Below are 27,446 nucleotides of genomic sequence, written 5' to 3'. Positions count from 1 at the left end.
GTACCTTAACCACCACACCACTTGCTGACCCAGAGGGAACTTCTCTCTCTTCTTTCTCTCATTAAAGAAATAAACATTTTAAATAAAGGATGTATATGTCTTTAAACCTTATGATGCTGTTCTGCATCACATGGACAAGACTGGCTATTATAATGATTATTTTTTTAATTTGCTATTGGATTCATGCGCTTACCAGGAGAGAGAAGACAGAGACAGAGAGACAGAGGGGGAGAAAATGAGAAAGCACCCGACAGAGTAGGCAGCCCTACCACAATCCCTTCTCCTCTCTGGATTTTGGGTGCACACACATGCATCCAGCATGTTTTTCAAGCTGCCAAATCCAGGACTCAAACCACACAGTCAGCCATGTGGGATTCAGCTCTCTCAACTACCATTTTATAAAACATATAAAATATTTTATAATCTTAAAACTTTTTAATTCTTAAACAGTTAACAGTCGTTATTTAAAATGTAATATTAAAATGGTTAAGATGAATTTAAAATGGTAATTTATGCTTCTGTTTACTTTAGTATATGATAGCTTCATTGTCCTTATTTATAACTCAATTTGATTTCAAATTTCCTTTCTGTTGATTAAATAGAATTATGTTGAATTAAATTAATGAATTAAATTACCAGTTTCTTGTGCGCCCTTCCAGAGATATTCTACACAATACATGTTTTTTCCTACATCTGCATTTTTATTTATTTTATTTACTTATTTTTTTTTTTGGAGAGATTTTTCGCTATAGGGCGCGGCGCGTGCGCTCGCCAGACAGACAGAGAGAGACAGAGAGACAGAAAGCGAGAAATCACCCCCCAGAGGGGATGGTCATGCCGCAATCCCTTCTCCTCCATTCTCCTCTCGGGATCTTGGGCATGCACGCACACGCACCCAGCGTGAGTTTTAAGCCACCGGGTCCGGGACGCGAACCGCGGTCGACTACGTGGGAGTCCAGTGACATAGCCATCACACTAACTGCTGGTTCCCTGCATTTTTTTTTTTTCAAGAAAATTTTAGACCGGCTTCTTGTTTTAATCCTCCTTGCCAGATGTCACCTGTTTATATTAGCTTTGTAATAATCATCATAATTCACTTTCTTAAACAGTGATTTATTTTCCTTTCCTTTTTTTCTTTCTTTCTTGTCATGTGTCATTTCTCCCAGATGGAACAGTAAGCCCATCGGTCCTGAATGTCCGATATCTTGTGAACTGGAAAGGGAGGACACCAAGACCCTGGACCAGGCAGAGAATCCTCTTTTCAAAACCTGCTGGCAAAGGTAGCAGGTGAGAAATGACCTATTTCTCTTTCTTTCTCCCTTCCCTTCCCTTCCCTTCCCTTCCCTTCCTCTTTCTTTCTTTCTTTCTTTCTTTCTTTCTTTCTTTCTTTCTTTCTTTCTTTCTTTCTTTCTTTCTGTCTTTCTTTCTTTCTTTCTCCTTTCTCTCTTTGTTTCTTTCTTTCTTGTTATTGCCATGTGGTGCTTGTGCTCTCAGGGAGAGGGAGAGAGAAAGTATTCCCAATAGGACATATCATGTAATTCTTTTTTCTTTTTAAATAATTATTTATTTAATTTTATTTATTTATTTATTCATTCATTCATTCATTCATTCATTCATTCATTCATTTTTAATTTGCCCCAGATAGAGACAGAGAGAGACACTGAGAAAACAAACTGCCAAGTTTGGGGCTTGAACTTTGGTCAGTCATATGGAAGTCCAATGTCTCAAACACCACGCCACCTGTTGGCTCCAGTGGTGCAATTCTCTTTCCTCCATGTCTCCATCTCAGGATTTGGGGAATCCACACATGTGTGCCCAGCATGTTTTTTCAAGTCATCAGTACTGGGACTCTAACCATGGCTGACCACGTGGGATTCAGCTCCCTTAACCACTGTGCTACAGGGTTGGCCCAATTTCACTTTTTTTTTTTTTTAAGGTTTTTGCCATAGGGCACATGTGCTCACCAGAGAGAGGCAGTGAGAAGGAAAATGAGAAATCACCCCCGAAGGCCATGCCACAGTCCCTTCTCCTCCATTTCCTCCTGGGATTTTGTGCACACACTACCAGTGTGATTTTTTTTTTTTCTTTTTTTTGGGAGAGGTTTTTGCTATAGGGCGCATGCGCTCGCCAGACAGACAGAGAGAGACAGAGAGAGAGAAAGCGAGAAATCACCCCCTCAGGAGGAATAGCCATGCCGCAATCCCTTCTCTTCCATTCTCCTCTCGGGATCTTGGGCACGCATGCACACACGCCCGGCGTGAGTTTAAGCCACTGGGACTCGAACCGTGGACAACTACGTGGGAGTCCAGCGACACAGCCATTATGCTAACTGCTGGTCCCACTACCAGTGTGATTTTCAAGCCACCAGGTCCAGGACCCACACTGTGGTCAGGAATGTGGGAATCCAGCACCACAGCCACCATGCCACCTGCTGGCCTCCAGTTTCACTTTCTTATGAGAAAGTTCTAATTTCAGTTCCTCGACTCCTAAGGTTCATTTTTTCCACCTCAGTTTAATAACACTTTGCATGTAATTAGAACTATACAATGCCTGTTGAATGAATGAATTAATAAATAAAAACATCAATGAATGAATGCTAACCCCAGAGATAGCTGGTGAGGCTTGTTAAAACAGAACTAAAGATTTGCATACACGTAACTGGCTTACTGTGAGTGACCAATGACAGAGTATCATTGCTGTGACATCATAGAGTTGTATCTCTTTCTGGATGAGGCCTTAGAACTTTTCAGTCCAAAGGTCCCCAACCAGTGCACACCCGCAGAATACAGTCATTCTGTTGGCAGACATGTCTTTAGCTTGCATAGTTTTGTTTGCCGTTGATGTTGGTTTTTATTTTTTTTTTTTATTTACTTTTTTTTTTTTTTGAGAGTTTTTTGCTACAGGGCACTTGCGCTTGCCAGAGAGACAGAGAGAGACAGAAAGCGAGAAATCACCCCCCAGGGGAGATGGCCACGCCACAATCCCTTCTCCTCCATTCTCCTCTCGGGATCCTGGGCATGCACGAACACGCTCCCGGCGTGAGTTTAAGCCACTGAGTCTGGGACTTGAACCACTGTAGACTACATAGGAGTTCAGTGACATAGCCATTATGCTGTTGGTCCCAATGTTGGTTTTTATTTTGAATTAGTTACCAATGTGTAAAAACTGAGAGATTTTTACAAAAAGTGATTTGAGGTCTTTTGGCCCCTCTAGGACAGTAGCTATGGCCTGGGCTTCGTGTGGCCACCCCATGTTAGAAGGGCTGAGCTCCACCCATCCAATGCTGCTCCCCACCATGCTTGGTGCGCCTGACTTATATCCAGGTCCAGCCTTGGGAGAAGCTGCATTCGTGGTACCTGATGTAGTCCAGTGCCACCCTAGCACCCCATTTTGTCAATAAGGAAACAGGCGACACAACACACCTCCTTAAGGAATTTGTCACATTTGGGTCTCATGCTGCACTATCTTCCATCTACTTTTAGAAGAAGCTCTGGGAAATACAAATTTGACATGATCACACCTCTGCTTAGAATCCTTCAGTGAGGGGCCAGCAAGTGGCCTGGTAGTTAAGGTGTTGGATCCCCCACATGGACAACCATAGTTCAAGTCCCGGACCTTGAGAGCGGCTTGCTCTCTCACTTTCTTTCTCTCTGGTGAGCACATTGAAAATTTAAAAATAATAATGGGGCCAGCAGGTGGCCTCTATTTAGCAAATTAAAAAATAATAATAAAAGTTAAATAAATAACTATTAAAATAATAAAATAAATAAAATAATTATTAAAAAAAAGAGAGAGAGAATCCTTCAGTGACTCTTGTTTCAGAGATCCCAATCTTTGTATCATGGCTTGTAAGACCTTTCAACGCAAAGCCTATGTTATCAACCTGATCTGTGACAACTCTAACCAGCAACACCAAACATCTTCCAGCCCTTTATCCTGCCGTTATCTTTTGTGTCTCAGGGTCTTCACACATGCTATTCCTTTTGCCTAGAACACCCTTCCCTATCATTTGTCTGACAGATACATTCATACTCAGTATTTAGTCAGACACCTGTAATTCTTCTCTTTTGATGCCTCCCCCCTCACCCCACCCTTGCATTCTCTCTGCCATGGGACTCAGTTCACACTCCTATGTGTGGTTCTTGGTAAGTCTGTTATGACTTCCTCACTAGACTATAAGCTCCTCAAGGGTAGGAGCACAGACCATTCATTTTCATCCTCACTGTTTTTCTGAATGCTCTATATATGTTGAATGGATGGATGACTGCTTGCTCCAGGTGACACCGTTTGGGTCATAGCTGGAGAAATTCTAGTTTTTCTCTGATTTCCTGTAGGGTCAGGACTAGGAATGGGTCCTTTACTTACTTGAGAGTGCACAGAAACAAGCCACATTCTTTCTGTATTACCAGACGTCTTAGGAAACTCAATCTTACTCTCTTCCTCCTCTTTCTTCTCCTACACAAATTGTAAATCTCATTTTGGCCTCAGCTTCCCAGTTACAAACCTGACTCCCAAACATTCATTTGATTCCAGGTAATAAACATAAGCTGGTCATGGAAATTCTATACTTCTTGCTAGTGTTTGATTTACGAATGGTGTTATATATATATGACAGAGATGGAGAAAGAGATGAGAAAGGATTTCTTAGGAGAATTGACTCACATGATTATGGAGGCCGAGAAATTCCATGATAGGCCACCTGCAAGTTGGAGAACTATGGAAGCCAGTGGTGTATCTCAGTTCAAGTCTGAAGGTCTCCAAACAAGGGAAGTCAATGGCATAACTCTCACTGTAAGACCAAAGGCCTTAGAAATAGAGGCCACTGGTACAGGTCCTTGAGTCCAAAGGCAGGAGAACCTGGAGTTCCAATAACCCAGGCAGTAGGAGGACATCGGGCTTAAAAAGAGAGAGTGAGAGAATTTGTTATTTCTCTGTCTTGTTGTTCTATGCATTCCCCAGCAGACTGGTTGGTGCCCTCATTGTGGGTGGGCATCATCCTTATTCAGTTTACCAACACATGCCATTCTTCTCCAAATACATCCTCACAGACACCTAGAAATAATACTTCATGTACTAGTTATCTAGGTATTCCTTCATGTGGTCAAGTTGACACCTAAAATTAACCATCACAAAGGGACTTGTGACAAAGGCATGGTCGTGAAATATGAGGAGAATCCTGTTGAATGGAAAATGATTCTGAGAAATTTGCTATCTTAAAGAAACCAGGGGACCAGCACATGGCATTAATGATTCCATTGCTGGACTTCCATATGGCTGACCATGGTTCGAGTCCTGGACCCAGCAGTTTGAAACTCACACTGGGTGCGTGTGTTGTGCATGCCCAAAATCCTGAAAGGAGAATGGAGGAGAAGGGATTGTGGGATGGCCATCCCCCCGGAAGTGATTTCTTGCTTTTTTTTTCTCTCTCTGTCTCTCTGGCAAGCACATGTGCTGTGTATAATAAAAAATCTCTCTCAGGACCAGCAGTTAGCGTAATGGCTATATCGCTGAACTCCCATGTAGTTGACCGTGGTTCAAGTCCTGGACCCCATGGCTTAAACTCACGCCAGGTGCGTGTGTGTGCATGCCCAAGATCCTGAGAGGAGAATGGAGGAGAAGGGATTGTAGCGTGGCCAACCTCCCCTGGGGGGGAGGTGATTTCTTGCTTTCTGTCTCTCTGTCTTTCTGGCGAGCACACTCACCCTATAGCAAAAAAAACCCTCTCCAACAACCCCCCCCAAAAAAAAAATCTCTCTCTCTCAAAAAAAAAGAATAGATGCTTCCTTTATTTATTTATATTTTTTAGAGAGATTTTTACTCTTGGGCACATGCATTTGATGGAGACACAGAGGGAGACCAAGAGACAGAAAGTGAGAAATCACACCCCCCCGCCATGTCGGGGGAGATGGCTACACCATGATCCTTTCTCCTCCATTCTCATCTTGGGATTTTGGGCACGTGTGCATGCATGTGTGCCCAGTGTGAGTTTCAAGCTGTCAGGTCTGGGACTCGAACCATGGTCAGCCATGTTGGAGTACAGCACCTTAACCACTACACCACCTGCTGGTCCCCAGATGTGTCCCTTCTTTATCTTCTAGACACTGTCATTTCAAAATGTATATGTTGAAGGTATCTTGCCACCAGCTTGGAAATAAAGCCAATACCAAAGATGGCAGAATAGAGATGAGGAAAATCCTACAATAAAGGTATCATTAAGTAACTTAATCAACCAACCCTAATCCTTGTTACATGCTACATTACACAATAAATTTCCTTCTGGTTAAGCCGGTTTAAGTCATGTTTGTATGTCTAATTTGGAATCAAAACATACTACCTGACACAGTTCTTCAATGTCCACTATCATTCCTAAAGTAACTGCATGTAATTGTCAATTTTCTAATTCCATTGTTAGTCTATGAAAGCATAATTAATTAGGTGAGCTTTGGATGATCTAAAATTGAGCACCATAAAGGAGGATGTGGTATGACCAAGGATTCTCTAACAATTTGTTTTACACTTGTCAGTATCCATGGCTCTTTTATTTTTCTTAGAGAGATTTTTGCTATAGGGCACTTGTGCTCACTGGAGAGATGGAGAGATAGAAAGACAGAAAGTGAGAAATCACCCCTTAGGGGGATGGCCATGCTGCAATCTCTTCTCCTCCATTCTCCTCTTGGGATTTTGGGCCCATATGCACATATGCCTAGCGTGAGTTTTGAGGCATCGAGTTTGGGACTCGAGCCACAGTGAACTACATGGGAGTCCAGAGACGTAACGATTACACTATCTGCTGGTTCCTCCATGGCTCTTGATGATAGAGAAAGCACATTTCAGAGTTAGCCATGAGTGAGTGAGTCTCATGCCATCACTCCCTGCTGAAGGCCATGCTGTAAGCCTCTACCTAACCTTCAGTCTCACTTCTTCCTTCCCACCAGCACCTAGATTTTGTTTACAAGACTATCTCTCTTCACTGAAGACACAGTACCCCCATTCTAAGTGTAAGCCTCACTCTTCCATGTTAATCTCATTGCCCCTTGTCAATGATCAGCTGGGAATTGTCCTGTCAGTCAATTATGGCCAAAGAAATATCAGCAGAAGTCTAGTAGGAGATTTCTGGAAAAACTCCCTTTATGCCGAAGAAAGATCTGTGAGAGAAGCCATCCTATTCCTCTTGACATTGCCCCATCAGAATGTGAATGCTACAATTGCTGTTGTCTTCTCATGAGCTTGAGGATGACAGCAACACCAAGGATAACAGAAGAGAAAGATGGAAAGAATTCAGGTCCTTGTTACCACATCAAATTAATCCTGAAGCACTTCCTACCCTACATGGGGATTTTAGTAAAACAAGAGAATGCATTTTATTAAAATGAAGCCAATTTGATTTAGACTTTCTGTCATTTGTAACTAAAAATATTCAGTGATACATCTACAGAAAAAAAAAAAAAGAAGCTGTCTTTTACTTAACCATTTATTATTTTCCTTATAGCTCCTAGATGTTGTTGTGTATTTTGTTTGATAAGTGAAGGTCAACTTTTCATTAAAATTCCAACATAAGGGGACCAGCAGATGGCATAATGGTTATGTTGCTGGACTTCCATTTAGTCAACTGTGGTTTGAGTCCTGGACCTCATGACTTGAAACTCATGACGGGCACATGTGCATGTGTGCCCAAGATCCCAAGAGGAGAACAGAGGAGGAGGAATTGTGGCATGGCCATCTCCCAGGACAGGGAAGTGATTTCTTGTTTTCTGTCTCTCTCTGTCTCTCCATTGAGAGAAAAAAAAAGATTCTGACCTAAGAGAGATATGACCTGAGAAGCATATTTCAGGAATAAGCTGTTGTTCAGCTCCCCTTTCCAACAGAAATCAAATGACTTGTAATAGTGTAAGTTACAATGGAGTAGGATATGATGCAGTAATAAATTTCATCTTCCACGCAGAAAAAAAACAACAACCAGCATTCTATTTTTAAATGGACTATAACAAATAGAGAGACTAAAAAGGGACTTGTTTTCCAAAAATGTTAAATGTCACAGAGGAAGAAAGGCTGATGATGGGGCCAGCCAGGTGACATGAAGGTTAAGGTGGCTGAATCCCACATAACTGACCATGCAGTTTGAATCCCAGACCCAGTGTGGGATTGGTCATCCTCCTGGAGGGAGGTGCTTCCTCATTCTCTCTCTCTCTCTGTCTCTGGAGAGCACACATGTCCTATAGCAATTAAAAAAAAACGGTAAAGAAAAGAAAGGCTGATGATGAACTGTTCCAGATTAAAGGAGACTCTGAAAAAGAATAATAAAGATTTACACTAGCTGACTTTAATATTTACTGTAATGCTGCAGCAATTAAAACAATGTGATATTGGTCTAACAATAGAGAACTGAATAGACATTTCAGAAGTAGACCCATATGTATATAGTCAATTGATATTCACTAAGGCAATTCAGTGAAGAAAGGATATTCTTTTCAACAAATAGTGCTGGGACAATTGAATATCCACATATAAAAAGATAAATTTATACTCACATCTCTTGCTATGCATACACACACAGAGACTCAAAATGGATTATAGACTTATATTTGAAATAGAAACTATAACACTTACAGGAGAAAATATAGGAGAAAGTCTTTCTGATTAGGGATAGATTTCTTAGATATGGTACCAAAAGCATGATACGTATTTTAGAAATTTATAAACTAAACTTCATAAAAATCAGGAATCCTGCTCTTCGGAAGACACTGTCAAAAGAATGAAAAGTTTGGACAGGTCAACAATTTCAGTGGTACCCAAGACCAGACTCCAAGAAAGGTTTGTACAGTTTTGTGAGTTTTACCTCCAGAAGCTCAATCAACATTTCACAGTGATTATCAGGTGCAAAAAAAAAAAAAAGAAAAGAAAAGAAAAAAAAATCTCCTTTTGCAGGCTGCAATACACCAAAGCATTCTGTTCTTAACAGGTATGCCCTCAGGAAAAAGTAGCAGAGTGTAACCTGCTGGAGTTTTATCAGAGCCTAACAGACCTGGGGGAAGGGAAATACCCAGCTCCAGCCCCTGTAGTCATCCTGCTTCACTTGAGTGGGTAGATGGGGGAACCAAGAAGCACAGGAGAAGTTTATAGTCTAGAGGCAAAGGTTTGTTTAAAAAATGAGACCTAGTGGGACCAGCAGTTAGCGTAATGGCTATGTTGCTGGACTCCCACATAGTCGACCACGGTTCACGTCCCGGACCCGGTGGCTTAAAACTCACGCCGGGCACGTGTGTGTGCGTGCCCAAGATCCCGAGAGGAGAATGGAGGAGAAGGGATTGTGGCGTGGCCATCCCCCCGGGGGGTGATTTCTCGCTTTCTGTCTCTGTCTCTCTCTCTGTCTGGCGAGCGCACGTGCCCTATGGCAAAAACCTCTCCAAGAAAAAAAAAAAGAGACCTAGTTATAGGACTAGAACATGCTTTCTCTCACGCCATCCCATAGCACAACATTACCGAATTGTTTATAGCAATTCCTCTTAGAATATCATGTCTGGTAATTGAGAAAAAATGACAAGAAATACTGAAGGGCAAAAAATAGTTTGAAGAGATAAGGCTAGCACAAGAATCAGACTCATATATGGCAGGGCTAGTAAAACTATCAGACCAGAAATTTATAACAACTGTGATTAATATACTAAGAATTCTAATGGATAAAGTGGACAGACTGCAAGGGCACATGGGCAATATAAGGAGGGAAGTAGAAATTCTAAGAAAGAATAAAAAATGCTAGAAATTAAAAACACCATAACAGAATTGAGGAATGCCTTTAAGGTGCTTGTTAATAGATTCAGCACGTCTGAGGAAAGAATTTCTGAGCTCGAGGATATCTCAAGATAAACTGTCCAAACTGGAAAGTAATGGGAACCAGCAGTTAGCGTAATGGCTATGTCGCTGGACTCCCCTGTAGTCGACTGCGGTTCGCGTCCCGGACCCGGTGGCTTAAAACTCATGCCGGGTGCGTGTGCGTGCGTGCCCAAGATCCCAAGAGGAGAATGGAGGAGAACGGATTGCAGTGTGGCCATCCCCTCTGGGGGGTGATTTCTCGCTTTCTGTCTCTCTGTCTCTCTCTGTCTGTCTGGTGAGCGCACGCGCCCTACAGTGAAAAACCTCTCAAAAAAAAAAAAACAAAACAAAAAACAAAACTGAGAAGCAATGACAAAAAGAACTGCAAAAAACTAGAACAGAATATGAAAGAACTGTGGGACAAACAAAAAGTTGGAACGGGGCTAGCAGGTGGCATGGTGGTTAAGGTGCTAGACTTTCACATGGTTGACTGTGGTTTGAGTCCTGGACCCAGTGGCTTGAAACCCATGCTGGGCATGTGTGTATGTATGCCCAAAATCCCAAGAGGAGAAAGGATTGTGGTGTGGCCATCATTTTCCCTCTCTGTATCTGTCTTTTTCTCTCTCCTGTGAGTACATGTGTTCCATGGGGGGAAAAACACTTAAAAAAATAAGTGGGACAACATGTAATGAAAATACCAGAAAGAGAAGAAAAACAGAAAGGAACAGAAGCAATATTTAAAGAAATAATAACTGAGAATTCCCCTGAATTAATGTCAAACACAAAACCACAGATTCTGGAAGCTTAGGGACCATCAAGCAGAATAAATCCCCTCCCTGGCACTCCAAAAGACCCAGACAAAAAGAAACAAATATCCACAGCCAGGTATATCATATTTCAATTACAGGGGAAAAAACATAATTGACATCTATAGATTACCTTATCTGACAACAGTAAAATATTCATTCTCACAACGATAACATGGAACATTCAGCAATCCTGAAAGAAGCCTGAGGGAGGAGAAACTTTTTACTTATGAACAGAAAAGGTAAGAATTACATCTGATTTATCTCAGAAACCATGCAAGCAAGACAGGAGGGGAGTGAAATATTTAAATTTTGAGAAGAAAGAAACACCAACCTAGAATTCTGTACCCTGCAAAATTATTCTTCAAAAGTGAAAGAGAAATAAAGACTTTCAGACAAACAAAAACCAAGGGACTTTGTTGTCAGTAGACCTAGCTTGAGCAATGTATTTTTTAAAAGTTATTTTATATAAGTGTGTTTTTAAGAATAGTCTTCTATAGGACTCATGCACTCTTTGAAGAAAGAAAGAGAGAAAGAGAAAGTAGAAAGCACCTCCCACAGTGGGGAAAACCACACCAAAATCCCTTCTCTGTTCTCAGGATTTGGAGCACACACGCACACGCACCCAGTGTGTTTTCCAAGCTGCTGGGTTCAGGACGTGAACCACATAGTCAGCCATGTGGGATCCAGCTGCTTTAACAATCACGTCACCTGGCTGGCCCAAGAAGTTCTTCGAGAGAAGGAAAAGCGGTTAGAATCTCAGATCTACATAAAGAAGCAAAGATCATTAGAGAAGGAATAAATGAAGATAAAATAAAATTCCTGCTTAAAAATCTTAACTGATCAGGGGCCGGCAGGTGGCGTATGGTTAAGAGGCTAGACTCCCACATGGTTGACCACAATTCAAGTCTCAGATCTGACAGCTTGCGTTCTCATTTTCTGTCTCTTTCTCTCTGTCTCTCTCTGGTAAATTTAAAAAAACAATAACAATAATAAAGGAATTTTTTTTCTTTCTTTTTTTTTTGGAGTTTTTTTTTTTTTTTTTTAGCTATAGGGCATGTATGCTTGCCAGAAAGACAGAGAGAGACAGAAAGTAGAGTTGAATTAGTTATAAATGCATATTGCAAAGTCTAGGTCAATCACTAGGAAAAAGCCCCAAAATCAAGGAAGCATAACTGATATGCTAAGAAAGGAGAGAAAATGCAATTATATAAAATTATCAACTGGGGCCAGCAGTGGCGTGGTGAAGGTGCTGGACTCTCCCACATGGCTGACCACGGTTCAAGTCCTGGGCCTGGCGGCTTGCTTTCTCACTTACCCTCTCTCCCTCTCTGTCTCTCTCTGATCAAATTAAAATAAAATGAATGAATAAATAAAATTTAAAAAAACCATCAACTAAAGCCACGAAAGGCAGAAAAAGAGTGGAAAACAGAAAAAAAAAAAAAAAAAAAAAGACAAGGACAACAAATATAAAAAAGTAAAAACTAGGGACCAGCAGATGGAGTAATGGTTGTCACTGAACTCCACGTAGTTGACTGCAGTTTGAGTCCTGAATCCAGTGGCTTAACACTCACACATGTGCGTAGCCAAAATCCCAAGAGGAGAATGGAGGAGAAGGGATTGCAGCATGGACATCCCTCCTGGGGGGTGATTTCTTGCTTTCTATCTCTCTGTCTCTCCAGCAAGCATACATGCCCTATAACAAAAATCTCTCTTGAAAAAAATATATTAATCTAAGTATATCAATAATTACTTTAAACATCAATAATCTAAATATACTGATTAAAAGACAGATTGTCAGAATGGAACAAAAAACAAGATCCCAATATATGTTGACTACAAAATTTTACTTTAGACATAGTACGCTAATATTAATCCAAAGGAAGTGGAAATTGCTATATTAATTTCATGCAGCAGACTTCAGAGCAAAGAAAGTTATTAAGGATATGGGAACCAGTAGGTGGCATGGTGGTTAAGGTGCTGGACAGTCCCACATGGCTGACCATGGTTTGAGTCCTGAACCTGGTAGCTTGCTTTCTCACTTTCTCTCTCTGTGTCTCTCTATCTTTCTCTGGTCAAATTAAAATAAATGAATGAATAAATAACATTAATAAATTCTTTGAAAAAAATAAAGTTATTAAGGATAAAGAGAGGAATTACATAATAATAAAGAGGTGAATTCTATCAGAAGACATAATAATCCTTTTTTAAAATTAATTTTTAGTTTTTCTGATAGGACGCATGAGCTAGCCAGAGAGAGAGAGAGAGAGAGAGAGAAAGTGAGGAAACCCCCCCCCCAACCCCAGTGGGATGGCCATGCTGCAATCTCTTCTTCTCCATCCTCCTCTAGGATTTTTGGCATGCCTACAGACATGTGTCTTTCAAATTGCCAGACCCAGGTCTCAAGCCACACAGTCAGCCATGTGGGATCCAGCTGCCTTAACCACCACTCTACTGACTGGCCTCATAATAATCCTTAATGTGTATGGGAGCCTAACAATAGAGTTTAAAATAGTATAAGTCAAAAACTAATAGAATACAAAGAGAAATAGATGAATTTACTATTATAGTTGGAGACTTCAATACCCCCATCAGAAAACTAGTGACAGAAAACCAGTAAGAACATAGTTTATTGGGAACCAGCAGTTAGCGTAATGGTTATGTCGCTGGACTCCCACGTAGTCGACAGCGGTTTGAGTCCCGGACCCGGTGGCTTAAAACTCACGCCGGGTGCGTGTGCGTACGTGCCCAAGATCCCGAGAGGAGAATGGAGGAGAAGGGATTGCGGCGTGACCATCCCCCCTGGGGGGTGATTTCTGGCTTTCTGTCTCTATGTCTGTCTGGCGAGCACACGCGCCCTATAGCGAAAAACCTCTCCAAAAAAAAAAAAAACCAGTTTAGTTCAATAGCACCATCAATCAATTAAACATAATTGACATCTATAGATTACCTTATCTGACAGCAGTAAAATATTCATTCTCACAACAATTACGTGGAACATACAGCAAGATAGACCACAATTAGATCCATAAAACACACCTTAAGAAATTTAAAAGTATGCAATGTCTGCTCTCTGATCACAATAGAATTAAACTAGAAATCAACAACAGAAAGAAAGGTGGAGGAGCCAGCAGGTGGCGCACAGTGGATAAGGCACACTGGACTCCCACATGGTCAACTGCAGTTTGAGTCCTGGACCTGATGGCTTGCTTTCTAACTTTCTCTCTCTTTCTCTATGTCCTTCTGGTGAGTGCACATGCTCTATAGGTAATTAAAATAATAAATAAATAAATAAACAAACAAACAAACAAATTAATTAATTAATTAAACAAGTCTTAAAAAAAAAAGAAAGAAAGAAAGGGGGAAAATTCCAAAACAGCTGGGGAGTAAATAATACACTTCTAAATAACATATTGGTCAAGAAGAAATTTAAAGAAAAATACAGGTTATAAAAATTTGGAAAATGCAGCAAAAGTAGTATTTAGAAATTTATTGTATTGATGCTTATGTTAGAAAAGAAGATCTGAAATTAATAACCTAAGTTTCCATCTTGGGAAGTTAGAAAACATGGAGCTACTTACATCTAAAGTAAACAGAGAAAAGAAATAATAAAAATTATAGCAGAAATCAATGAAATTGAAAACTGGAACAACAAAGGAATTAGGAAATGAACTTTTTAAATAAAATCAATAAGCCTCTAGCCAGGCTAACAAAAAATAGAACATTGATTACTACTACCAATGAAAGAGGAGCTATCACTACAAATCCAAGGATATTAAAAGGATAAAAGGGATACTATAAACAATTCCATATAGTCACAAATTTGATATCTTTGACAAGATAGACCACCAATTTCTTGAAAGACGCACTATGCCAAAACTCATAAAGGAAAAGCCAGATGATCAAAATAGGCCTGTATCCACTAAAGAAATTGAATCAGGGGCCAGAAAGTGACATGGTGATTGAGGCGCTGGACTCCCATATGGCCAACTATGATTCAAGTCCCAGACCTGGCAGCTTGCTTTCTCACTTTCTCTCTCTCTCTCACACACCTGTGCCCAATAGCAAATTTTAAAATGGTAACATTAATAAATAAAACTAAACAAATAGTTCTTTTTAAAAATTGAATTAATAATTAATAACCTTCCAAACAGAAAGCACTAGATTCAGATGGGTACACTGTTGATTCAATTTTTAATGATCTCTTTCAGAGGATAAGAAGCAGAGGAACATTTCCTAATTCATTCTATGAGGCCAACATTACCCTAATGTGAAAAAAAAAATAGCCAAAGACATTATAAGAAAACTACAAATCATAAATACAAAAATCCTCAAGAAATATTAGCAAACAGAATTCGACAGTGTATTGGGGCCAGCTCACCAACTTGCCAGCTCCATGGTGCAGCAGTAACGTGCTGCTCACAAGAAGCTGGATCCCATATTGAGACTGCAGTTCAGAACCCCAACCTGGTTAGCCTGAAACTAACTGGGCATGCATGCAAATGCCCAACATCTGATGAGCTAGAGGACTGGAGGAAGGGGATCACAGAATAATTGACCTTGTGGAGGTGTTCATCTCTCTCTCTTCTTATGCCTACACAGAAGCTCTTTCATGACTAAAGAGAAATATTTTTAATTAAAAAAATCCAACAATGTATATAAATAATTATAGGGTCAGTCTCATGGTGTGATAGTTGAGTGTTGTGCATTGGAGGCTGTATCTCGCATGGCTAACAATGGTTCAAGTCCCAGCCCTGGTTACTTGACAAACACACTGGGTGCATGTGCATGTATGCCCAAGATCCTACAGGATGGAAAAATGAAGGAAAGATGATCGTGTATGACTACCCACTATTGTGTAGTACTTTCTCTCTCTCTCTCTCTCTCTCTCTCGCACATATACCATTTGGCAAAAATAAAAAGAATTACACACTATGACCAAGTAAGCAAGGCTAGTTTGATATCTGAAAATTAATTAATGTGATCCATCTCATCAATAGGCCAAAGGGGAAAAAAAAATCACATAATCATATCAATAGATGCAGAAAAAGTACTTAACAAAATTCAATATCCAGGGACGATAAAAACTCTGTAAACTAGGATTAAAGGGGAAATTTCTTCAACTCCATTAAAAAAAAAAACTACAGAAAAAAATCTAGTTAACTTTATACTGAATGGTGAAAAACTAGGAGCTTTCCTACTAAGATGAAGAACATAACAATATTTTCCATTCTCATGACTCCTTTTCAACATTACTGTAAGTCCTAGTTAATGTAATAAACAATAATGGAATAAGAAAATGAAATAAAAGGAGTACTGATTGAAAAGAAAGAAATAAAACTGTTTTTGTTTGCAGATGACATACTTGTTTATGTGAAAAATCCAAAAGAATCAATGGCAAAAAAATGATTTAACCAATAAGCAATTATAGTGGGAGCCGGCACGTGGAGTGGTAGTTAAGGGTGCTGGACTCCCACATGGCTGACCACAGTTCGAGTCCCAGACCTGGTGGTCTGCTTTCTCTCTCTCTGTCCCTCTCTGGTGGAATTAAAATAAATAAATAAATAAGAGTTAAATAAAAATAATTTAAAAAACTAAACAGTTATAGCAAGACAGCAGAATACAAGGTTATTATGCAAGATCAATCACTTTTCTACATACTAGTAATGAATAAGTGGAATTTGAAATAAAAAATACAATACCATTTACACTAACACCAAAATAATACAGTACTTTGCTATAAATCTACAAAATATGTATAAGATCTATATGAGTAAAATTACAGAACTGAAGAAAGAATTCAAAGAAAAATGACAAGGAGAGATAGTCTATATTCATGGATAGGAAGACTCAATATTGTCAAGATGTCAGTTCTTTCCAACTTGATTTATAGATCATCACAATCCTAATAAAAATTCTGACAAGTTATTTTGTAGATAATGGCAAACTGGTTCTAAAGTTTTTACTACAGCTATTCATTATTGTAGGATAAGAGCAAAGTTGGAGAGCAGACACTACCGGATTTCAAGACTAATCACAGGGCCCAGATGGTGACACAGAGGTAAAAATCTAATGCTTTTTGAGGCTGACTCAAATGGGAAAGTTCTAGGCTTATGACTGTTAACCCCTCTGAGTACATGCCCATGGTCCAGGGCTAGCTGAAGCTGGGAGTGGATTGTGCCATTGAGAACTCGGGAGTTGTTTTTCTTTTTTTAATCCCCAACTCTCTCTCTCTCTCTGTCTCTGTCTCTGTCTTTCTCACTCATGGAAGAAAAAAATGAATTAAAAAAAAAAGACATATTATGGGCTGATCCTTTGACATGGGGGTTAAGAACCTCCTTTTCAGTATTGGCCTGTAATGAGCACTTACATGGGACATGAATATTTCCATAGTTTGTGCTCATTCCAAAAGTTTCATACACATCTCTGCCTCAGATCTCCTTGCCACTGATTTTTCAAAATTAATTCTTTTTTTCCCCAAGAATTTTTTGCTATAGGGCACGTGCACTTGCCAGAAAGACAGAGAGAGATAGAGAGACAGAAAGCAAGAAATCACCACACCACAATCCCTTCTCCTCCATCCTCCTCTCAGGATCTTGGGCATGCATGTGCATGCACCCAGAATGAGTTTAAGCCACTGGGTCTGGGACTTGAACCACGGTCGGCTATGGGAGTCCATTGACATAACTATTATGTTATCTGCTGGTCTTCAAAATTAATTCTTTCAAGTCCCTGGCCAAATGAGTAGTTTGTCCTCTAAGCTATCTTTTCTTCCACATGAAGTGAACAAGTAGATGCAGCGTTCTGCCCATAGGGGTTTCCCTCTCTGGGTCACTCTTTAGTGGAGTGATGGAGAGTAGCAGCCAACCCCTTCCAGTTGCCCATGTCCCAGTAGATACATCCATCAGTACACTTGGTCTATGTTTCTTTCTCTGTTAATCTGCCACATGGAACTCTCACAACGGCCTTGGTGTGGAGTGAGAAAGAGGTGACAAAACAGTAGAAGCTATGGGATGGAAGTTTGTACTACCTGCTTATGCAGATTACTGTGTCTTCCAAACCTGCTTACAAGTCTGGGCATATCATTTCCATTTTACAGGAAGTCAGCTGTACATATTCAAATTTTATGTTTTGGTGTAGCACTTAATACCCAGTTGAAGATGGGCAGTTTGAGTCATAAGTATCTGTAGGGATAAGTAGCAATGTGTGAGGTTTTTTTTTTGGAGAGGTTTTTGCTATAGGGCATGTGCGCTCGCCTGAAAGACAGAGAGAGACAGAGAGACAGACAGAAAGCGAGAAATCACCTCCAGGGGGGATGGCCACACCGCAATCTCTTCTCCTCCATTCTCCTCTCAGGATCTTGGGCACACACACACATGTGCCCTGCGTGAGTTTAAGCCACCAGGTCCTGGACTCGAACCGCGGTCGACTACATGGGAATTCAGCGACATAGCCATTACGCTAACTGCTGGTCCCTGTGAGGGTTTGTTTTTGAAATAGAGAAGAGTAGAAGTCCTCTGGGAGCTGAGTCCTTTCCTTGAAGGATGCAGCCAGCCTGTGGTGACTTCTTAGAGAGAGAGAGAGAGCTGGAAGAATAAACATCCCAACTTCACTCTTCTGCTTCCCTGGTCTCTTGGGTTCATAAATTGAACCCAAGTGTAATCTAGAGAACAAGAGGTTTGTTGAAGATTGTAGAAAATAAAAGCCACCTTTCAGGGCACAGAGCAGGTGGATAGTGGATCTGGATGGGTAAGTATCCTACACAGGTAAATATAATCAAGAGAGGGATAAGGGAATTCAGAAAGTAGAAGGGTCTATCAAGTGGCATAGTAGTTAAGGCACTAGACTCCCATATGGTCAACCATGGTTCGAATCCCAGACCCAGTGGCTTCATGCCAGTTACGTGTGTGTGCATGCCCAAAATCCTGAGAAAAGAATGGAGAAGGGACTGTGGCATGGCCATCTGCCCTGGAGGGTAATTTCTCACTTTCTATCTCTCTGTGTCTGGTGAACACACATGTCCTATAGCAAAAATCTCTCTCTCAAAAAAAAGGAAAAGAGAATAAAGTAGAAGATCATAAACTTTAGGTTGGGTAAGAGAAGCGATAGGACATAAGAAGAGGATAGTGAGACAGAGGCAGAATCCTAGGATAGGTTCAAATGGAGGTTACAGAAGTATCTAAGTAGGGATACTAGAGAAAGTTAGACAGAAGGTGCCTATCAGAGAGCAAAATTGCTTAAAATAGAAATTACTGATAGGGAAAAGGTTTAGAGTAGCCCTGTCTGTGATGATGTACATGTTCTACATCTGTCCTGCTAACTGTTGCTACTAGCTACATATGACATTGAGCCACATGGATAGTAGGATTGAGACACTGAATTTTTAATTGTATTTAATTTCAATTTAAATAGTTACACATGGCTAATAGCTGCTGAATTGGACAGTACAGGACTGGAGTATGAGCATGTCAGCTGCTTGGTCAGGAAGCACACTTGGTAGGGCAGCAGTATGGTTTGTATATGTCTCCCAAAGTTCATGACTTGGGAACTTAATACCCCATGGTGATGGGCAAAGGGGGCGGAAGTCATCCAAGTGTTAAGCAAGTCAGGCTTCCTGACTCATTTTTGTTTCTTTTATTTTTAATAATTATTTATTTTATTTATTATTACTATTATTTAATTTTCTATAGGGCATGTGTAATCCTGAGAGAGAGAGAGAGAAAGCAAGCAAGCCACCAGGCCTGGCACTCAAATCACTATCAGCAACATGAGAGTCTAACATGCCTTAACCACCATGCCACCTGCTGGCCCCAAGAAGTGGACCTTTAAGGGGTGAATGGACTAATGACATTATCATGGGAGTGGGCTCCTGATAAAAATTCAGTCCAATTTCCCCTCGGTCAGTCTTATGTGCTCACTTGCCCTTCTACCTTCTGTTTTTGCAAGTTTTGTTTTGCTATAGGATAATACATCACAAAGACTTTCATCAGATGTTGGCGCCATGCTCTTGGGCTTCCCAACCTCCAGAACAGTGAGCCAAATAAGCTTCTTTTGCTTATGAATTACCCAGTTTGTATTTATAAATTACCCATTAACAGACTGTGGTAGTCTGTTATAGCAGCAGAAAACAGTGAAATAGGCAGGAAAGAGGGATGGAAAGAAGAAGGGAGAAGCAAACCAAATGCTGCAGAGGACAGCAGGTAAGTCAGACCAAAGCCAGGTCCTCACCCCATGGGAGTGGTGTTAGGACACCAGATAAGCTCCACTGACCAAGAGGCCAAAGTCCAGCGGTAGGACTGGATGGAACCAAGTGAGTCTGAATGGTGCAAAAACTCAGTATGGCATATTGTGAAAGACCTTGGGCAAGTAACCTAAGCACTTCGAGCTTTAGTTCCCTCTCTGTAAAATGGAAAATGTGCTCATATGCTGGCACAGATCATTTATACATATTTTCTCAATGTTATTACAAGAGTTTCATAAAATTAAGGCAGTTATCATTCTTGCCATTTCACAAATATGAAAATCAAGGCAAAGAGAGATTAAATATTGTTTAAAAATGGCAAAGCCAGTGTTTATCTAACCCTTAGCCTCTAAATTCTTCCACCATACTACACTTTCCCTTGAGATTTCATCAAGGATTAAATTTCAAAACTTAAGAGAGAAAGATTAAGGCATGAAAGTGAGTTAAAAGTTATACATAGGGGGGACCAGCAGATGGCATAGCAGTTATGTCCCTGGATTCTCATATGGCGACCACAGTTTGGGTCTCAGACTCAGTGGCTTGAAAATCATGCCAGGCATGTGCGCATTCATGCCCAAGATCCCAAGAGGAGAATGGAAGAGAAGAGACTATGGCATGGCCATCTCCTCTGATGGGTGATTTCTCACTTTCCCTTTCACTATGTTGGTCCATCCCTTTCTCCAGCAAGCGCACATGCTCTAAGGCAAAAACCTCTTTTAAAAAAAGTTATACACGGGTATAGGGTAAATTATATGCAATATGGTGTCTAACAATATGCAATTCTAAAAAAATTTAATTACTTTTTTATTGAGAGATTTTTGCTATAGGATAACCGTGCTACCTGGAGAGACAGAGAGAGGCAGACAGACTGTAAGTGAGAAATCACCCCCAGAGGGAATAGCCACACCACAATCCCTTCTGCTCCATTCTCCTCTCAGGATTTTGGGCATGCGTGCACACATGCCCAGCCTGAGTTTAAGCTAGCGGTCTGGGCATTGAACCGTGGTCAACTATGTGGGAGTCCAGTGATGTAACTATTTTGGTCCTAAATTCTAAATTTATTTTAAAATAAAATATATGTTAGAAGCAGTTTACAAGATTAGTTTTAGACTTAGGAAAAAGGTGCTGTTCTGAGTTAATTTATTTCTACTGAGTTGTAGTGATCTGTTCAAGGCATAAATCCCAAGATCCAGTTTCCTTAAAAATTGTCAGGGCATCCAATCTCATTCACCAGGCAAGCTCAACAGGAGAGCTGCTATCATTGAGATCACACTTGCTCCAACTTGTCAAGACCTACCTCTGTGTTTTCCTCTTGCCAAAAACCAGGCTCAACTATCATGACCTCTAATCCCTTGGATCCAGCTGCCCTGCAGACTGTTAGTACCTAAGTCACATAGCTCTCACATAGCTCCCATGCACAGCTACCTCACTCAAGACACGAGTGTTCCAAGGAAAAAAAAATGTAACAGAGGGATTAATTAAGTAAAGACGCTCCATGCTATGAGTAGGGCTTAGTAATTATATTGAACTGTTCATTTTTTGCACTTTATATAAATACAGAGAACTATCAAGACTTTTAAAAATAGAGTTATTACTTTCTAGCCTTCAAACTCTCTGAGTAAGACGATATGGGAATGACGTTAATGGGGCTGTGGCAGGCAGAGCCCTTTAAAGAAGTCTGTCAGTTTCCAGAAACACAGAGTAGAGAGAAGCCAGTCCCTAACTGAAGACTTTTCATCAGACCATGGAAACAGAAACTGGCACCTGTTAACAGAGTTATGATCCTAAGAAACTAATCCTGGAGGGGGAGGAAGTCAACCAAGTGTCAACAAGTCAGGCATCCTGGACCCCCGGGGCCTGCCGATTATGAAAGAGACCACAGGGGTGCTGCCTGTCCAGACTTACTCTCCTCATCCTAACCCAGAATGTGGGCAGGCCCAAAAGGTACCACGTTAACCAATATTGGTTCCTATCATGGGGATCGAATGGTGGGCTACCACCGATATAAACACATGAGTTATCTCTTAAGGATATTTTTTTCATTTGTTTGTTTGCTGTAGGAAGAAGAATCTCAAATATGTTAAATTCTAGAATAGTGGGGTCGGCAGGTGGCATAGTGGATAAGGGTGCTGGACTCTCACGTGGCTGACCATGGTTCGAGTCTCGGACCTGGTGGCTTGCTTTCTCACTTTCCCTCTCTTACTCTCTCTCTCTCTGTCTTTCTGGTCAAATTAAAAAAAAATAAAATGAATGAATAAATAAAATTAAATAAATAATTCTTAAAAAAAATTCTAGAATAGTAGAATGCTGTTTAAACAAATTTCAGATAGACCTTCCACCGAGAGAGAGAACAGTGCTGAACAGAGGAAGCATAAACACATTACGACTTCATGTTCTTGTGCCCAGCATGGTGCCCTCCATGGATACAGTAGAAACTTTACAAATTTTTGTCACCAATGTTGATAACAAGAAAAGGCTTGATTTTTTTTAAAAATTAGGGCCCAGGAGGTGGCGCAAAAGTAGCACAATGCTGAGATGCTTGCCCTACATGGATGGCAAGTTCATATCCTGAGGCCTCCCTGTACACTCTAGATAGACATACACAGGCATGCAGTCTGGACTGGCTGAGGCAGGGGGTGGATTACATCATGAAAACCCTATTGCGGGTGCTCAGCTCTCTCTTTTTCTCCTTCTCTCTGATAGAAGATAAGTAAACCTAAAATAAAAAGTATGTCCTAGGTTTCCTGAAGTGATGGTCAGGGCATAAAAACATGCATCTTTGACTTTATGTTGTCTCATGAGGCATTAACTGGCTTTCCTTTCACAAACAGCTGTGAATTTTTTTTTAAATTTTTTTTATTATAGTGCATGTGTGCTCGTGTGCTCGCCAGAAAGACAGAGACAGAGAAACAGAAAGCGAGAAATTACCCCCCAGGGGGGATGGCCACACTGCAATCCCTTCTCCTCCATTCTCTCAGAATCTTGGGCACGCATGCACACGCGCCTGGCATGAGTTTAAGCCACCGGGTCTGGGACTTGAGAACCGTGGTCAACTACATGGGAGTCCAGTGACATAGCCATTATACCAACTGGTGGTCCCCGAAAAATGTTTTTAAACTATTGTGTCTTCTTTATTCTCATTTCATCTCCTCTTCTTTCTCCAATATTCACAAATATCACTTAAGTTTCTGTTCCATACTAGTTGTGTGATGTTGATAAAATTATATATTTTCTTTTAATTTTATTTCTACATCTGTGAAACAGAGATGATAATAATATTTACCTCATGGGGTGCTGAAAAGTAAATGAGTTATTGTCTGTAATGTCTTCTGCAAGATTCTTAGAGTACTATAACTAGCCACTATTGGGTTTAAAAAACATGCAAACATGGCAGTTAAGTTTTGCTGATCATATTTAAAATTTATTATTATTTTTAAAGATGTTTTTGCTATAGGGCACGTGCGCTCGCCAGACGGACAGAGAGACAGAGAGACAGAAAGCCAGAAATCACCCCCCAGGGGGGATGGCCACACTGCAATCCCTTCTCCTCCATTCTCCTCTCAGGATCTTGGGCATGCACGCACACGCGCCTGGCGTGAGTTTTAAGCCACCGGGTCTGGGACGCGAACTGCAGTTGACTACATGGGAGTCCAGTGACATAGCCATTACGCTAACTGCTGGTCCCAAATTTATCTTTTTCGAAAGTTAGGAGAAAAAGGGAAAGGTGCAGAAAATAGTTCATACATATATACACACACACATATACATATATATTTGCACATATATATATACATATATAGGTATATACTTGAGAGTTTTGTAATAGGGCACATACACTTGCCAAAAAGACAGAGACAGAAAGCAAGAGATCACTCCCCCAGGGGAGATGGCTATACCACAATCCCTTCTTCTCCATTCTCCTCTCAGGATTTTGGACACCCACGCACATGCTCCCAGCATGAGTTTCAAGCCACCAGGTCCAGGACTTGAACCATGGTTGACCATGTGGGAGTCCAGTGCCTTAATCACTATGCCATCTGCTGGCCCCATAGTTCATATTTTTTGGAAAGTACTTCAAAAGAAGGTCAGTGACACATGGCCAAGAGCTTTTTCTCGGATTTAGGCCAGTTCAACCTTTTTAAAATTAATTAATTTTAATTTGACCAGAGAGGGACAGAGCGAGAGCAAGAGAGAGAGAGAGAGAGAGAGAGAGAGAGAGAGAGAAAGCTGCCAGATCTGGGACTTGAACTGTAGTTGCCCATGTGGGAGTCTTGCACCCTTAACCACCATGCCACCTCTGGCCCCCTAGTTCAACCTTTTCTAGCCAGTTAGAATTTTTGTTTTTAAGAATCCTGTTAAATCAAAGACCTTTATAAATCTCTATTTTTCAGAACAAATAAAAAAGCTATCAGAAAAAGAATCCTGCAGCATTTCTGGTTTTAGCTGAATCTAAAAAATTGATAGATTCCAATCATCTTTAATCTTTTTTTGTAAAATGGAGCACACTGTTTAACTTTCATGGATCTTGTCATTATCAATAAAGCGTTTGTGCAAGAAAATTCATGCAGTAAGTTTCTACTAATATATCCCGAGAGAAATTTATACATTCAGTCTTCTTAGGTCCAGCTAGTGGCCTGGGGGATAAAGTGACAGGATTCCACATTGCTGATAGTGAAATTCAAGTCCTGGACCTGGTGGCTTGATTTGGCACATGTGTGTGTATGTTCAAAATTCTGAAAGGGCAGAGAGATGGAAGAGAAGGGATTGTGGTGTGACCATATCCCACCCAATGTGGGAATTTAGCACCTTAACCACCACACTTGCTGGTCCAATTTTTAAAAATTTCTTTTATATTTTATTTTTAAAAATTTGGGAACCAGCAGATGGTGTAATGGTTATGTAGCTGGACTAAGACAGGTTTGACTGCGGTTTGAGTCCTGGACCCACAGCTTGATACACTCCAGGTGCGTGTGTGTGTGCATGCCCAAAATCCTGAGAGGAGAATGGAGACCGCAGCATGGCCATCCCCTTAGGAGGTGATTTCTTGCTTTCTGACTCTTAGTCTCTCCAGTGAGTACTCATGCCCTACAGCAAAAATCTCTCAAAAAATTTTAAAATGTCTCTCTGTCTCTTTATGGTGAGTACATGTGCCCTATGGCAAAAACCTTAAAAACAAATACTATCATGGGGCTGGTCCTGTGCTCTAGTGGTTAAGGGAGCCGGATTCCACATGGCTGACTATTCTGTTCAAATCCTAGCTTTGATGTCTTAAAATCCATGCTGGGCATGTATGCATGTATGCCTAAAATTCTGACAGGATGGAGAAATGGAAAAGGGATTGTGGGGCAACCACAGTCACTGGGGAGTACCTTCTCTTTCTCCCTGACTTTGTCTCTCTCCTCTCTCTGTGGTTAGTGCACGTGCTCTTTGGCAAAATTAAAAAAGAAAGAAATGGCTGTGTTGCTGGACTCCCATGTAGCCGACTGCAGTTTGAGCCCTGGGCCCAGTGGCTTAAACTCACATTGGGCACATATGTGTGAGTGCCCAAGATCCTGGGAGGAGGATGGAGGAGAAGGGGTTGCAGCGTGACCATCCCCCCTGGGGAGTGATTTCTCGCTGTCTCTCTGTCTCTGTCTGTCTGGCGAGCCCATGTGCCCTATAGCAAAAAAAAAAAAAAGAGTATAGGTCCCTTAATTACGCAATTATTCATGACATATAGCATGACTAATGATTTCAAATAATAAATCCAAAAGATCAAACCATACAGATTGCACAAGGGGAAAATCATCTCTGAAACAACACTCAGATTATCATGCAATTCTTGTTTTTATAAAAACCTACTAATACATTAGCAAGATAAATTTACATAGAGTTTGCAAGTTGAATTATATTTTGGTAGCTATTCAAGATTGCTGGGATGTTTCTGAGAGAAATTAAAATTGGATTAAACTTGAAATTTTGTTATATATAATTTCCTTCCCCCTAAGACACTTAGGAAAACTGGAAAATATTGAGACTTTCTCCCTCAATCTGTTTTCTCCAGGTCACCTTTTTGGCCTTCTCTATCAGCAACCTAATCAATCCAAATGCTGGTCCTTGAACTCCTGAGCTTAGAGTTTCTTTTTTTCCCAGTTCTCTTTTATGGATAAGTAGGTGTCAGGTTTAGGTTTCACCTTGGGTCTGCTCTTTTCCAGGGAGGTACCTTGTCCATCCCTCCAAGGTTGGATTGTATATCACCTTGGATATTTTGACAGCATCAGATTGGGTAACTCATTGTAGTTTGGTTTCTTTACCTGTTATCATCTATGTTAATTTTACTAGTGGACTTATAGTTTATGACCATGAAAGCTGATCTTACTGAGAAAGTTTCTTCTTCTTTTTCTTTCTTTCTTTCTTTCTTTTTTTTTTTTTTTGGAGAGGTTTTTGCTATAGGGCGCGTGCGCTCGCCAGAAATAGAGAGACAGAGAGATAGAAAGCGAGAAATCATCCCCCAGGGAGGATGGCCACGCCGCAACCCCTTTTCCTTCATTCTCCTCTCGGGATCTTGGGCACAGACGCACACGCGCCTGGCGTGAGTTTAAGCCGCCAGGTCCGGGACACGAACCACAGTCGACTACCTGCGAGTCCAGCGACATAGCCATTACGCTAACTGCTGGTCCCCTTCTTCTTCTTTTCAATGACTTCGGTTCTCAGCTTATTTATAAAATGGACAAATCCTGAGCCTGGTGAATAATCAAGCCTCCGCCTGTTCTACCTAACCCCAACCCTGCCCCAGAATCCTTTACAGTTCAATTTCGTCTTCCTACTTCCCAAAGGAGATGTCCCAGCTTTACCACCATAATTACACAAAACAGAAAAAAAGATATTTTACTAAGGAAAAAGGATTAATAGAAAAATGTACTCATAAACAAATCTCTTAACTTTCCTGGGATTTGAACTGCAAGCAGTCATGTGGGATCCACATTTTGCATGTGACCTCTGCACCATGGGGCCAACCCCCCATGTTTCATAAACTTTTGTCAATATCTCATGACTCCCTTACTATTTTGTCAGACCAGGATATTGGATTTTTTTTTCACTTGTTCCTCTACCTCTTCTCTCTCTCTCTCTTTTTTAAAGAGAATTTTACCCTTTTTTTGGAGAGGTTTTTGCTATAGGGTGCTTGCCAGAGAGATAGAGAAAGACAGAGAGACAGAGAGACATCACCGCTTGGGAGATGGCCACAATCTCGTCTCCTTTATTCTCCTCCTGGGATCTTGGACATGCAAGCACATGTGCATGGAGAGATTTTGAAGCCACTGGGTCCGGGTCTTGAAATTAAAAATTTGCAAAATTATAGTTTATAAAAGTTAAAAACTTTGGGAACCAGTAGGTGGCATGGTGGCTAGGAGATCTGGACTCCCACAAGGCTGACCACAGTTTGAGTACCAGACCTGGTGGCTTGCTTTCTCACTTTCCTCCTCCTCCTCTTCTCTCTCTCTCTCTCTCTCACTGTGTCCCTTTCTGGTCAAATAAAAATAAATAAATAAATTTAGTTAAATAAAATAATTGTTTTTTTTTTTTTTTTGGAGAGATTTTCACTGTAGGGC

General features: G+C 40.7%; 1 long non-coding RNA gene across 3 annotated transcripts in view; it reads right to left on the bottom strand.

Moving 5' to 3' along the window:
* LOC106734296 (uncharacterized) overlaps positions 1–27,446 on the bottom strand; it is a 50,436-nt gene that overhangs the window by 5,592 nt on the left and 17,398 nt on the right. For all 3 annotated transcript variants that reach the window (XR_001369977.2, XR_003548485.1, XR_003548484.1), the window contains one exon: positions 4,663–4,896. This is a non-coding gene — a long non-coding RNA (uncharacterized LOC106734296). The remainder of the gene's footprint in view (positions 1–4,662; positions 4,897–27,446) is intronic.

Source organism: Tupaia chinensis, unplaced genomic scaffold, assembly GCF_000334495.1.
Source record: "Tupaia chinensis unplaced genomic scaffold, TupChi_1.0 Scaffold000088_1, whole genome shotgun sequence".
NCBI lineage: Eukaryota > Metazoa > Chordata > Mammalia > Scandentia > Tupaiidae > Tupaia > Tupaia belangeri.
The sequence above is the reverse complement of the archived record's forward strand: the minus strand, read 5'-3'. Positions and strand labels throughout refer to the sequence as shown.